The sequence below is a fragment of the Pristiophorus japonicus genome, chromosome 4 (assembly GCF_044704955.1).
Source record: "Pristiophorus japonicus isolate sPriJap1 chromosome 4, sPriJap1.hap1, whole genome shotgun sequence".
NCBI classification, from domain to species: Eukaryota; Metazoa; Chordata; class Chondrichthyes; family Pristiophoridae; genus Pristiophorus; species Pristiophorus japonicus.
Window position 1 is genome coordinate 274,871,198 of NC_091980.1, and position 11,572 is coordinate 274,882,769.

Here is an 11,572-nt window from a genome sequence, read left to right on the forward strand (position 1 = left end):
GACACAGTCTAAAGGATAAGGGGTAAGCCATTTAGGACTGAGATGAGGAGAAACTTCTTCACTCAGTTATTAAACTGTGGAATTTCCTGCCGCAGAGAGTTGGTGATGCCAGTTCATTGGATATATTCAAGAGGGAGTTAAGATATGGCCCTTATGGCTAAAGGGATCAAGGGGTATGAGAGAAAGCAGGAAAGGGGTACTGAGGTGAATGATCAGCCATGATCATATTGAATGGTGGTGCTGGCTCGAAGGGCCAAATGACCTACACCTGCACCTACTTTCTCTGTTTCTAAGTTTCTAATGCACATTACCAAACTACAAATTTATGATAACACACAGAGGTATTTAAAGGCAACGACTTGCACTTATGTAGCACCTTACATCTCAGAACATCACAAAGCACTTCACAGTCAATAAAATACTGCTTCTGATCACTATCTCGTGAAGTCTGCTGGAAATACATGTGGTTATGTAGAGAAGGATCTTGTTTCTAATGGAATAATGTGGCAATACTTACCAAATATACGTGCACACAAGGAATGGGACTAAAGTGTAGCGAGAGAGAAAGACTTGCATTTATATTGCACCTTTCACGACCACCGGATGTCTCAAAGCGCTTTACAGCCAATGAAGTACTTCTGGAGCGTAGTCACTGTTGTCATGTGGGAAACGCAGCAGCCAATTTGCGCTCAGCAAGCTCCCACAGATATCAATGTGATAATAATCAAATAATCTGTTTTTTTGTTATGTTGATTAAGTAATAAATATTGGCCAGGACACTGGGGATAGCACCATTGTTCTTCTTCGAAATAGTGCCATGGGATTTTTTACGTCCACTTGAGAGAATTGACGGGGCATCGGTTAACGTCTCATCCGAAAGACGGTACCTCAGACAGTGCAGCACTCTCTCAGCACTGCACTGGGGTGTCAGCCTAGATTTATGCGCTCAAGTTCCTTTCTTTCTATTATGATTGTCAGAAAAGTTTAAATGATTAATCCAGGTCTGGATTTCTTCTGTTGTTTATTAGTAAACAGAGCAAAATGCATTTACATAGAGGTATTACATAGAATACACAGTACAGAAACAGGCCATTCGTCCCAGCCAGCCCATGCTGACATTTCTGCTCCACTTATGCTTCTTCCTCATCTAACTCTCAGCAAACCCCTCTATTCCCTTCTCCCTCATATCCTTATCTAGCCTCCCTTAAAATGCATCTATACGATTCGCCTCAACCACTCAATGTGGTAGCGAATTCCACATTCTCACCACTCTCTGAGCAAAGAAATTTCTTCTGAATTCCCTATTTGATTTCTTCGTGATCATCCTATATCGATGGCCTTTAGTTTTGCTCTTCCCCACAAGTGGAAACACTGCATGTCTACTCGAGCAAAAGCATTCCTAATTTTAAAGCCATCTATTAGGTCACCCCTCAGCCTTCTCTTTTCATAATATGAGAGAAGGGATAACCATCCGTGGCTAACTAAGGAAATAAGGGATGGTATCAAATTGAAAACAAGGGCATGCAATATGGCCAAGACTATTGGGAAGCCAGAGGATTGGGAACTTTTAAAAGCCAGCAAAGAACAAATAAAATAGAGAGGGAAGATATATGAAAGTAAACTAGCACAAAATATAAAAACAGATAGTAAGAATTTCTACAGGTACATAAAAAAAGAAGAGTGGCTAAAGTAAATGATGTTCCCCTTGAGGGCGAGACTGGGGAATTAATAATGGGGTACAGGGAAACGGCAGACTTGGAACAAATATTCACGGTAGAAGACACTAAAAACATTCCAATAGTGGATAATCAAGGGGCTATAGGGAGGGAGGAACTTAATACAATCACCATCACTAAAGAAGTAGTATTTGGTAAAATAATGGGACTAAAGGCGGACAAGTCCCCTGGACCTGATATTTTAGGACCCTAGGATGCAAGCTAAGTGGCTGCAGAGATAGTGGATGCATCGGTTGTAATCTACCAAAATTAACCGGATTCTGGGGAGGTCCCAGTGGATTGGAAAACCGCAATGTAACATCCCTATTTAAAAAAGGAGGCAACCAGAAAGCAGGAAACTAGACAGGTTAGCCTAAAATCTGTCATTGGGAAAATGCTGGAGTCCATTATTAAGGGAGCAGTAACAGGACATTTGGAAAAGCATAATTCAATCAGGCAGAGTCAGCATGGTTTTATGAAAGGGAAATCAAGTTTGACAAATTTGCTGGAGTTCTTTGAGGACGGAACGAGCAAGGTGGATAAGGGGGAAACCAGTGGATGTGGTGTATTTGGATTTCCAGAAGGTATTCGATAAGATTCCACATAAAAGGTTACTGCACAAGATAAAAGTTCATGGGGTTGTGGGCAATATATTAACATGGATAGAGGATTGACTAACAGAAAACAGAGAGTCAGGATAAACAGGTCATATTCCGGTTGGCAAACAGTAACTAGTGGGGTGCCGCAGGGATCGGTGTTGGGGCCTCAACTATTTACAATCTATATTAATGACTTGGATGAAGGGACCAAGTGTAATGTAGCCAAGTTTGCTGATGATACAAAGATGGGTGGGAAAGCAAATTGTGAGGAGGATACAAAAATATGCAAAGGGATATACACAGGCTAAGTGAGTGGGCAAAAATTTGGCAGATGGAGTACAATGTGGGAAAATGTGAGGTTATCTACTTTGGCAGAAAAATTATGATTTAAATGGAGAACAATTGCAAAGTGCTTTAGTACAGAGGGACCTTGGAGTCCTTGTGCATGAAACACAAAAAGTTAGTATGCAAGTACAGCAAGTAATCAGAAAGGCAAATGGAATGTTGGCCTTTATTGCAAGGGGGATGAGAGTATAAAAGCAGATAAGTTCTGCTACAACTGTACAGGCTATTGGTGAGGCCACATCTGGAGAACTGCATACAGTTTTGGTCTCCATAATTAAGGAAGGATATACTTGCATTGGAGGCAGTTTAAAGAAGGTTCACGAGGTTGATTCTGGAGACAAGGGGGTTGACTTATGAAGATAGGTTGGGCCAATACTCATTGGAGTTCAGAAGAATGAGAGGTGATCTTATCAAAACTAATATGTCCTTACTATACAGTACAAATGCACACGAGGCCCATACTTGATAGAAGGTCACTCTGTGACCATAACCTTTATTAACCAGCACTAAAGTGAAGAAGGTGGGTGGAGCTTCCCCCTTTATACCTGAGAGTCCAGGTTAGGAGTGTCTCCCACAAGTTCACCACCTAGTGGTCAGTGTTCTCATGGTGTACAACTTAGGTCAGTTTATACATGGGTTACAATGACAGTTGAATACATGACATCACCTCCCCCCCAAAGTCTTATTGGGATTACAGGTTCAGTCTCTCTGGTGGTGTACGCTACCTTGTAGAGCGACTGAGTTGGGGCTCCGGCCTGAGTGTCTGCTGTTTGCGGTGCCTCAGGCCTGTCCGGACTGCCCACAGTGACTGGGCTCTCCTCCACTTAGTTCCGGTGTTCGGTCACCTGTGGTGGAGTGAACTCTACATCGTGTTGTTCCTCTGCTTCTTCTATGGGGTTGCTGAACCTCCTTTTTGTTTGATCCACGTGTTTGCCGCAGATTTGTCCATTGGTAAATTTAACTACCAGAATCCTATTCCCCTCTTTGGCAATCACAGTGCCTGAGAGTCATTTGGGCCCTGCAGCGTAGTTGAGGACAAAGACAGGGTCATTGACATCAATACATCGCGCCCTCACATTCCCGTCATGGTAGTCACATTGTGACCGGCGCCTGCTCTCAACACTTTCTTTTATGATCGGGTGTATGAGGGATAACCTGGTTTTGAGCGTCCTTTTCATTAGCAGCTCTGTAGGTGGAACCCGTGAGCGAGTGTGGTCGGGATCTATTGGCTAACAGGAGGCGTGATAAGCGGCTTTGTAGGGAACGCCCTTGGATTCTGAGCATCCCGTTTGATTATCTGCACTGCTCATTAGTTAAAGCCAGCCGTTTGAGGCTGGCTTTAACAGTGCCGTTTTGACATGGTTGATACCATTTCCTGCCATGAAGTCCTGGAATTCAATGCTTGTAAAGCACGGGCCATTGTCGCTGACCAAGACGTCCGGTAGACCATGGGCGGCGAACATTGCCCATAGACTTTCGACCGCGGCAGAGGATGTGCTTGAATTAAGAATGTCACACTCGATCCATTTGGAGTAGGCGTCTACTACAACCAAAAACATTTTTCCCATGAAAGGACCTGCGTAGTCCACATGGATGCGTGACCATGGCTTGGCAGGCCAGGACGGGACCAGGGGCTAAGGGGGGGGGGGGCTTCCCTGGGCGCATTGCCCAGCTAGGCACACGTGTTGCACCTGTGAACACAAAGTTCCAGGTCTGCATCTATTCCTGGCCACCAAACGTGTGACCTGACAATTGCCTTCATCATGACAATGTCCGGGTGCTCATTGTGGAGTTCTCAGATGAACACCTCGCTGCCCATCTGGGGCATGGGACTACTCGATTTCCCCATAGTAGGCAATCGGACTGAATCGAGAGTTCATCCTTGCGCCTGTGAAATGGTTTAATTTCCTCAGGGCATGCCCCGTACGTGGCTGCCCAGTCCCCATTCAGGACACATTTCTTGACTAAAGACAGTAGCAGGTCTCTATTTGTTCAGACTTCGATCTGACGGGCTGTCACGGGTGAGCCTTCGCTTTCGAAAGCTTCAACAGCCATGACCATCTGAGCGGCATGCTCGGTTGCCCCCTGGGTGGTGGCTAGTGGGAGCCTGCTGAGTGCATCAGCACAGTTTTCAGTGCCCGGTCTGTGCCGAATTGTATAGCCATAGACGGCTAACGCGAGTGCCCACCTCTGTATGCGGGCCGACGCATTTGCATTTATGGCCTTGTTGTCGGCCAAAAGGGACGTTAGGGGTTTGTGATCTGTCTCCAGCTCAAATTTCCTGCCAAACAGGTACTGGTGCATTTTTAAAATTTTTTTAAACTGCATATACACATGCAAGCGCTTCCTTTTCTACCATTCCGTAGCCCTTTTCTGCCTGGAACAGACTTCTGGAGGTATAAGCTACCGGCTGTAACTGACCCTTGGCATTGACATGCTGCAACACACACCCGACCCCATAGGACGATGCATCGCACGTTAAAACAAGTTTCTTACATGGGTCATATAGTGTTAATAGATTGGAGCATAACAAATTGCGTGCTCTATCAAAAGCCCTTTCCTGGCTATCCCCCCAGACCCATTCGCGACCTTTGCATAGGACCACATGTAGCGGCTCTAACAGCGTGCTTAATTTGGGAAGTTACCAAAATACTTCAGGAGCCCCAGGAACGAACGCAGCTCCGTCATGTTACGGGGTCTGGGTACTCTCTGGATCGCTTCCGTTTTTGATGCAGTAGGTCTGATCCCGTCTGCTGCTACCCTCATCCCCAGGAATTCTACCTCTGGAGCTAGGAAGACGCACTTCGCCTTTTTCAGTTGCAGACCTACCCGGTCCAGTCTGCGTAGCGCATTCTCCAAGTTGTGGAGGTATTCTTCAGTATCGCAACCTGTGATGAGGATGTCGTCTTGAAAAAGCACCATCTTGGAATCGACTTGAGGAGGCTCTCCATATTTCGATGAAAGATCGCGGCGGTCGAGCGAATCCCGAACAGACATCTGTTGTACTCAAACAACCCCTTGTGTGTCGTGATGGTGGTCAGCTTCTTCGACTCACTCGGCAGCTCCTGGGTCATGTAAGCTGAGGTCAGGTCCAATTTTGAAAAAAGTTTGCCACTGGATAGCGTTGCAAAAAGGTCCTCCGTTCTCGGTAGCGGGTACTGGTCTTGGAGCGATACCCGATTGATGGGGTGGCCTTGTAATCGCCACATATCCTGACCGACCCATCCGCCTTGAGCACCGGCACAATCGGGCTCGCCCAGTCACTGACTTCGATGGCGAGATGACGCCTTCCCTCAGCAGGCGGTCCAATTCGCCTTCTATCTTTTCCCACATCACGTACGGCACCGCTCTGGCCTTGTGGTGTACTGGCCTGGCGTCCGGGTTTATGTGAATCACTACCTTGGTCCCCATGAAAGTGCCAATGCCGGGTTGAAATAGTGAGTCAAATTTGTCAAGGACCTGTGAGCATGATATTCGCTCCACAGAAGAAATTGCATTGACATTGCCCCATTTCCAGTTCATGACAGCAAGCCAACTCCTCCCCAGCAGTGCGGGACAGTCCCCTGGGACAATTCAGAGTAGCAACCTGTTCTCCGAATTTTTGTGGGTCACGACTACCGTGGTGCTGCCTAGCACCGGAATGATCTCCTTTGTATATGTCCATAGCTGTGTGTCAATCGGCAATAATTTTGGCCTCCTGGCCTTAGACGCCCACAACTTGTCAAACTGTTTGATACTCATCAGGGACTGGCTGGCCCCCGTGTCTAGCTCCATTGATACTGGGATGTCATTGAGGAGCACTTTCATCATTATCAGTGGCGTCCTAGTGTATGAACTGTATATGTGCTCCACATTAACTCGCTGAACTTCAGCTTCCAGCGATTTCCCCCAGTGTCCATTTGGCCTCGTAGGGTTTACATCTGGCCCGTCCTCCTCATACATCAACCTGGCTGCAAGCTTCCTGCACATACGCGCCAAGTGACCGCTGACGTTGCAGTTTCTGCAGGTATATTGCTGATACCTGCAAGCTCTGGCTGTGTGTTTGCCTCCACACCTCCAGCATGAGCCATTGTTGGAAACAAAAGGTCCATTACCAGTCGGTCGTCTCTGACTGTCTCTGTAGCTATCCTTAAGCGCACCATTGACGAGTGCTGATGGCCCCATTACTGGCCGCATTGTCCCTTGCGATGGCATGAATCGCCATTCAGCTAGCCATTGTCTCTGTTGAATTCCCCCTTTGGGTTCGACTACATGCTCGGGCATGTCAGACTGCCCATGTCTGCCTGGAGAATTGTGTGCCACGTTAACAATGTTGACTCCCTGTCCATTTGCTGCATTTAAACCAAGATTTTTGTCAAACATCATTCTGGTCTCTTCCTCCTCTGAGATAGCTTAGCATTGAGTCGCGCATTGTGTTGTAAAGTGCGAGATGGGAGGACTGTGCCTTTCTTTATAGACAATGCTTTAACTCCCAGCCACTAGTTCCCACCCGGGAAAAGGACATGTCCAACATGTCTGGGCCATCAAAGCCGCCGTTTCCAAGGTCAAGTCTTTGGTCTCAATCAGTTTCCTGAAAACCCCAGCATGCCCGATGCCCTCAATAAAAAAAGTCTCGTAGCATCTCCGCTCTGCATGCAACTGGGAACTTACATAGGCTCGCCAGTCGCCGGAGGTCTACCACGAAGTCTGGAACGCTTTGCCCTTCTTGCTGCTGGTGCGTGTAAAACTGGTGTCTCGCCATGTGCATGCTGCTCGCCGGTTTAAAGTGTTCCCCGATCAACTTACTGAGCTCTTCAAAAGTCTTGTCCGCCGGCTTCGCTAGCACTAGAAGATCCTTCATCAGGGAGTATGTCCTGGATCCACAAACCGTCAGAAGATGAGCCCTGCGTTTGTCGGCCGAATCCTGTCCCAACCATTCCTTAGTGACGAAACTTTGCTGTAGTCTCTCAATAAAATCGTCCCAATCATCACCAACACAGTACCTCTCGTCTGTGCTGCTAGTGGCCATGCTTACGTGGTTTAAATCCCAGTTTCTCATCGCCAATAATATGTCCTTACTATACAGTACAAATGCACACGAGGCCCATACTTGAGAGAAGGTCACTCTGTGACCAGTAACCTTTATTAGCCAGCACTAAAGTGAAGAAGGTGGGTGGAGCTTCCCCTTTTATACCTGAGAGTCCAGGTTAGGAGTGTCTTCCACAAGTTCACCATCTAGTGGTCAGTGTTCTCATGGTGTGCAACTTAGGTCAGTTTATACATGGGTTACAATAACAGCTGAATACATGACAAAAACATACAAGACTGAGGGGGCTCAACAAGGTGGATGCAGAGAGGATATTTCCACACATAGAATAAGGGGTCGCCCATTTAAAACTGAGATGAGGAGGAATTTCTTCTTTCTGAGGCTTGTAAATCTGTTGGATTCACTGCCCCAGAGAGCTGTGGAGGATGGGTCACTAAATATATTTAAGGCAGAAACAGAGATTTTTGAGCGATAAGGGAATAAAGAGTTATGGGGAGTGGGCAGGGAAGTGGAGCTGAGTCCATGATCAGATCAGCCACGATCTTATTCAATGGTGGAGTTGTCTTGAAGTAGGATCAAATGGCCTCCTCCTGCTCCCATTATAAAATAAACATAAAAAAATAAACTCAATCGAGTTTGGTTACTTGCATTTAAATTTAAACACTTGCAGGCCAAGATGTTTGTGCTTTAAACGTTCAACACGCACCTTTGATGCTGCACTACCTGCTTTGTTCTCCGCAGACCACAAACTCCTTTTTCAACGGTGACACCATTATATGGTGCATACGGGAACCTGCTCAACTCCCAATCTATCAGAACGCCCTTTGTGAAACAACGTCATCGCCGTTCAACCGAACCGGATTGTTCTTGCCCCGCCCTCCAAACAACCTTCCCAGTCTCGTGACGCCGCTCGATTGACGTCGGCCTCGACCGCTCAGAACGGCCGGCGGCGTGACGTACCGCCTTGATTGGCACCGCAAACCAACCAGTCAGCAGGCGCCTCCGCCACCCGACGTCGGCGGCGCGGGACAACCTGCACCAATCGGCCAGTTGGAAAGGGGCGGGACGGACAGCCTTTCCCCCGCCCACAACCCCTCTCTCGCCCTCCCCTCGCACTGGTCTGACCACAACCCCATATTGGAAATGGAGGCAGCCCATAGCTACTGACACAAAAGGAAGAAGAACACAATAGAGTTGGGGAGAGGGGGAAGTTTAAAAAAAACCACATCGCACAAGAACGGAGGCAGGAGCGAGGGAGAGGGCGGGGGGGGCGGAAAAAGCAAGTCTGCTCGAGAAATATGACAGTTTTTGTTAAAAATATTGTAAATTATATATTTTTTTGATTCTCAAACACGCCGCCGCCGGTCAGCCGGAATTTAATGGACACTTGAAGTGAGCGAGGAGGCGAGAGCGCCTTCCACCCCCCCCCCCCCTCCCCCAACCACCCCCCAAACCCCGACTCCAAGGACTCGACACAAGCCTGTGGGGTTGCTCCGGAATCGAGCTCGCTTGTGCGGACCCCCCTCCCCCCTCTCCTCCGGAGCGCTAGCAGCAGCAGGAGCCGGAGAGGCCCGGCGCCGGTGGAGGGGGGCCCGCCCCATTGTTCCCGGCCGGCCGGCCGGCCGTGCGGCTCTTGTTATTTGCGAGGGGGAAGGAGGCTGTGTGTGTCTTGTCTCTCTGTGTTGTGTGGCTTTAACACCGCCGCTTCTCCGGAGGTGACTCGGGCCCGGCTCGGCAAAGGGATATGTCCTCGCCCACCGTCACCACCCCTGTGGAGAAAGTCGACGGGTTTTCTCGCAAGTCCGTTCGGAAGACCAAGCAGAAGCGCTCGCAGAGCTCGTCGCAGTACAAGATCCAAGGCAAAGCCGTCGACTTGAATCCCCTGCCTCTGCTGAAAGGTAAGGGCCGGAGAGCCGGGCTCCCTCCTCCCGCAGCAGCCGCTGCATATATTTCACCATTGCATTTCTCTGTCCCTGCTTCTTCAGGCAGCTTGCAAACCCAGGTAGATAAATAGTTGCAGGTAAATGAACTCGGAGCAGTTTATAGCTCACGAACGGGATCAATCTAAAACTGTCGATTTCATCAGGAAAAATAACTTTTTTAAGGTGCTGGAGAGGCTCCTTTAATTCAGTGTAAGGAGGATAACTGGCGTGTAGTTTAAGTTGGGTGTAAATGCCCAACCTGGGTATTTAAACGTCAGTTGGACGAAGACTAGGAGTCTGCATCGGTTCTTCTCCCCTTCACTATACTTTTTATGTATCACGTACTTGGCCCGCCCTGAAACCTCATGAGATTGTTCTTCAATCTTTATCTGCGGTGGTGAGTTTAAACTCTCGGATCATCTGTAAAGGGCAAGATTGTCATCTCCTGCTGTCAGTAGGTGCGCCATTATGTGGTTGCTAGGTTGACAATGACTTCACAGTCCATTCCCTGTTGCTGAAGTAACAGAAGTCTCTAGAGGCGGTGACTTTTGTAACTGTTTCCTTGTGGGGTGCCAGTGTTAAGTAAATGATTTAAGGAAAGCTTTAATTTGATTACTGCCATTTTCAGTTGTGTGTACCTGTAACATTTAACTAAATCACATTGATCAGGTGAGTTATCAGTGTGTTGTTCACACAGGTGAGCATGGGTATTTTAATGGGCTGTATGTTGCTAAATTTGTTGTGGCTTGCCTCCCAAGTCGAGGATAAAATATAGCTAGCTGAAAATGAAAACTTTCAAAATTGATGGGAGCCGTGGGGTTCTACAGTAGGATTGATGGATTATTTCAGTTCCCTGCAGTTGGTCCTCCTGTGAGTGAGGCCTACTGTCCTCAAACCCAGGATTGTTTTAGGGAAGGGTAGGAAAGGTAAACCATAGATCGTACTGTCAGAGTACATGCTGTACTACAGTATACATAATATGTAGCTGATGGACGCCACACATTAAGATTGCTAACGGTAGAAATGCTAAAGATTTTGCAGGTGTGATTATTAAAATAAATTACCCATGTTGATTGGACAAGTACTGTTCTACAGTTGACACTCTATTTTACTTGTACCCTGTAATTGGGTTGAAATGGTGTTTGGAAGTGTGCTCTACAACATATTGTTACTAGATATTACAATACGTTACAGTTTCATCACTTAGGATACTAATATAGACATGAATATTAGTGATAACGGAGACAGGTTTGGCTGTTGCAGTTTTGATTGAAATTGTTCTGTAACTCTTATTTGAATTGCTGTTTTATAGTGGGAATGTAATTTTTTTCCCCAACAGGTAGCTTTGATATATAGACAGTCATTCTCAGTTTATTTACTGGTCTGGAATATAAAACTGGCGTATAAAGGAAAATAAATGGTTTTCCTCCTTCCCCAGAGTTTCTCCTTATCTTTCATTAAAGACACTGACTTTTGCTGGGGTTCAATTCCACAGGTGCTGGCAGTCCTTCAGTATCTTGTCTAAGGGGCCATTCTTCACTCTCTAATGGTGATTGTTAGTAACCTATTCATTGGTGGGGGGAGTGTCATGACAACCAAGCTGAATGCTGTCCTCGCACACACTTTCTGGTGGGGCTGGGGAGGTCACTGGATAATGATTGAGTTCCGAATCTGGTTGTTTTTTTTTTGCTTCACCCTTCTAGTCTCTGAAGCCCAACTGCTACCATTATTGAGATCAGTTATCTCAGCACAGACTGACAATTGAACCTGGGACATCTCTGTTCCATATAGCTCAGAAGTGCTTTAGTGGCTTTACCCAGAAAGCAGATTTTCAAAGTGAAAAAATATTAGCAGAAAACAATGCATAATAAGTGTAATAAGCACACTTACTGTAAATATATTGGTTGGAATAGGATTTTCCCCTTGCAGGCCACTTGCTAACATGCACCTTTTTTTTAAGCTGGA

General features: G+C 46.9%; 1 long non-coding RNA gene across 1 annotated transcript; it reads right to left on the reverse strand.

The window, feature by feature from the left end:
- Window positions 1-1,004: 1,004 nt before the first annotated feature.
- LOC139263426 (uncharacterized) lies at window positions 1,005-8,530 on the reverse strand. The gene is made up of 2 exons (XR_011593145.1): window positions 8,392-8,530; window positions 1,005-3,677 (listed from the first exon to the last, which is right to left on the reverse strand). It is a non-coding gene; the product is annotated as an uncharacterized lncRNA (long non-coding RNA).
- Between the last annotated feature and the right edge of the window lie 3,042 nt (window positions 8,531-11,572).